A 3,846-nucleotide genomic window follows, 5' to 3' on the forward strand; every position below is an offset into this window, starting at 1 on the left:
TCTTTCCAAGCTCAATTGGACTCGAAAAGAATACTCAGGGCAAAGGATCAGGGAGTAGAATGCTGCAATTTTAAAGATCATAATCTGCCAACTTGCTATCTACAACCCGCTTACAAATACCCCCAACATACCTGCCACTATACTGTCTTCCCACTTAGCTCCTCTCTACACTTATTTTGGCCCGATAGAATAGGCTAACACTAACGATGTCACCTTAGCAGAGACTGAGCCCACCATTTCGGAACTTCATGGTGACCGTAAAGATGGTTCCAGTAAGAACGTATATCGATTGCTCTGAGTTATGCTCCGTCATACGTCACACTAGGCGGTTGATATGCCCAAAAAGACAACCACTGTCGCTGCTGATCAAACTTAATGTTGAAAGAAGAATTGAACTAGCTGGTAAAATAGAATCTCCCCCTTCCTTTTATTCGATACCTTAGAGTACTAACCCAGAGCTGTGACCTACTTCCCCATGACTGTGACCTACTTACCCATGACGCTGATTTTCTTGTCCTGATTCTTCACGCTGATCAAGAAGCAGGCGCCGAACATGCGGCCAAGGCCACCAGCAGGAATGGGGAGGTCAATCTGAACAAGACAATACAAGGGGAGAAAACCTTACTTTGATTTTATTCCTCAGAGACCAACCCAGACTTTATTTTGTGGGTGGTTGGTGATAGCTCAAATGTGGTTTGCTCCTTCTTTCCTATTAAACATCTATCGTCCTTATCTCTCATCCTTCTCCTTTTTCGTGTTTCTTACTCTCTTGTAATACCTCTAATATCAGCACTTATATGATCTTATACATTTGCAAGTGCCATAAAACTCTTACTTAACTTTACTAAAGACCTAACTTCACTTAAAGGCTGGCAATGAAAACCAGACAATCTCAGGTATACATACATGATAAGCTATATCGGCACAGTCGTCTTGTTACCAAAGCTGTATCTATTTCAAAATATCTTTTTGCAAATTTTCAGCTTTATCATTATTACTAAGCAAGAAATTTAACTTTGTAAAGGCAAAGATACACACTGGCAAAAAGTCCAAGGTTAAATCACACACAAAAAATGATCTCCATTATTATATGATGTGACAGCAAGGTGGGAAGAAGGAAAATAAGGACGATGTGTGATAAAAATTTGCTACTGAATGGAAATTTGGGGGGAGGGGGGGATTTATAATAAACAAACAATACAGAAATGCGATTTATAAGTATCTTCACTTATGTTATTAATGCAAACCTCTTACTTAATAATAATAAATAATAGATGGCATTTGTATAGAACAAATCCCCGCTCAACAGAAAGCTCTATGCGCTTTACAATCTATACTATTACCCAGCAGACCTGAGAGCATTCTGAAACAAACTCAACTTCTTGGGAAGCATGCAGTGCAAGCTGCCATTTATGGACACTAAAACACCATCATACTGACAAGATTTTTTTGCTGTCTAAAGCCGGGTACCCATTCCCACCTGGGTGAGGTGAGGAACATTCATTATAAGTACCTTTCCCAAGGACACAACGTCGGGCCCGCGGCTCGAACCTCTGACCCCGAAACCTCATGATTACGAGTCCCATCATCCAGTGCCAGACCTGCGACAGACATCGGCCATCGTGGTTCTCCATTCATTCCTTTGCTCGGATGCTCTCAAAAAAGCGACGTTTCCCTGATCTTTCCCTGTAACCCATTTATTTAGGTTCCCTAAGAAGGTTGCCTTGCGCCTACCCCTGCCTCGTTTGCCTTCAATTTTGCCATTGAGAGCGAGATGTTCAAGACCCTCATGTCTATTCAGGTGTCCCAAAAACTGCATACATTTTTCACTTCCTGATTGTTTTTAACAGTCAGCGTCCCACCTGGGCTTCATCAAGCACTACCTCATTTGATTTCTTTTCCTTCCATGATCCTTGAATCTTACTTCTGAATACTTTTGCATAATCTCGCGTAAAATATTGGTTGTACATATATACCACACCCGGCACCTGTGGTGTAGCAGTTAAGCACTTCACTGTCGCACGCAGGGGACCCATTTTCGATTCCAAAGTGGAGAGAACATTTTTATTGACTACCTCTATCTTTCTGCTGGATGCTGTACTTCTCTCAGACAAGGTTGACGTTGTAAAGCAGGGTCAGAAGCCCGCCTCCTAAATGATCTAAATTGTATTGCTGGGGGTGTAAAACATCCTACTTTAAAAAAACAAACAAAAAAACAATACATGACACATACTTACATGAGGAAAACGACAAGACCCATGAACACAAACAGGTAATTTCCCTGAAAAGTCTCGATGTTCTTCACAATTCTTTTGGGCACCGGAGCGATGGATTTTGGCACGCCAAATCTCTTGGTGTGGACAAACTCTGCCCATGGCCTGACGCTCTCCCTCGTCTTGGAGAACCACTCGCGGGCAGACGCGTTAGACAGGGACAAGCTCATCATTCTCAAGGAAGAAAAAAAAAGAAACCAACGATAAAAGAAGAAACTGATAAAAATAAACAAGTCAGAGACCACAGATCTTTAGCATTAAAGCTGAACAACACCTTATGACACATTATTTTCTATTGAAAAGGGCCCTTGTCTCGCCTTGTGTGAATGGGTCATTGAGGGAATTTTGAAAAGGAGTAATCATTATACATAGCATTGTCACTAAAGCGGCCTAAATTGGTAAAGACAAAGTATTGTTCTGTAGAATTTCAGCGATTACTGTGATCTATTCTACATTCTTCATTTAATCTCCTCTTATCACTTATTAATTGAATTTGCCAGAGATCACTACATGGAAATACCACACGCTGTGCGACAGAAGTGTGAAAATGTGGCGGACTCACTGTCACCAGAGGGTAACCAAGAGGAACATGCAAATTTATAGTAGCATGATTCTTTTCATAAAAGCACACCAATACAAGTGAGAGAAATTGGGGCATTCACTGTAGAAAACATTCTTCCGATATCTTCAGTAAAAGTTGAGTTTTATTGAAGAAAGAAAATTGGTCAGTAGCGAGTCTGAATCCCGTTTTATTTATGGACCAATATTCAAAAAGTAAAAAGCATCTTGCCGGAGAAATAATCTAGGCCGATTACTATATTTACTATTAAACACATGCTAGGCTGTGCACTAGATTCTATTTAAAACTTACACTAACTCAAGTTACTAGGCCTATAAACGTTTGTTTAAATTCCGATTTTAAATTCCGATTTGCATTTTTCATAGGCCGGCACTAAACGTTCGGGAAAATAAAGCTGGGCACTATTTATCACATCCTTTCCCGCAAATTTCGGATATTTCGGATATTATATAGATCTATAATTATAATATAGGCCTACCAAAGATTGTTCGTATATATACAATATGGTTCAATCGGTCCAAAAAATGTCCGCATTAAATATTTATATAAAGAAATGCTACAGTCCCAAACAGTTTTTCGCTAGAGATATGACGTGTTGCCTATGAAGGGTATGCTGCTCTTAAACTTTTAATGTGTTGTGTTCACTCGTGTGCTGTCTAGATCTAGATCTATGGAGGGTTATTGATAACGACACATAGAATAGAACTAGCATCTGCGTTTTTCGCGGCCGCAACCAATCAATCGTGGCTCCATTTTTTGGGCCCCGAATCGGGGAATAAAAGTCAAATATAAAAAAAAAAGAAAAAAAGAAAGAAACCGAACCTCTTTACTTTTGAAAGAAAGTTCACCTAGCTTCACTTCGTCTCTTTCTCACTTGTTGTCACCACCTTGATTTGTTGAATACGTTACATGCAGCTACTTTTATTTTTCCCTCTTTGTGGTGTTTTATTTTGTTAGTGTGTATTTTTTTCTTTCTTGTTATTGTTCTGATGT

At 39.7% G+C, this 3,846-nt stretch overlaps 1 pseudogene; it reads right to left on the reverse strand.

Annotated features, from left to right (window-relative positions):
* Positions 1-205: 205 nt before the first annotated feature.
* LOC118479179 lies at positions 206-3,159 on the reverse strand (annotated as a pseudogene).
* Between the last annotated feature and the right edge of the window lie 687 nt (positions 3,160-3,846).

The sequence above is a fragment of the Aplysia californica genome, unplaced genomic scaffold (assembly GCF_000002075.1).
Source record: "Aplysia californica isolate F4 #8 unplaced genomic scaffold, AplCal3.0 scaffold00033, whole genome shotgun sequence".
NCBI lineage: Eukaryota > Metazoa > Mollusca > Gastropoda > Aplysiida > Aplysiidae > Aplysia > Aplysia californica.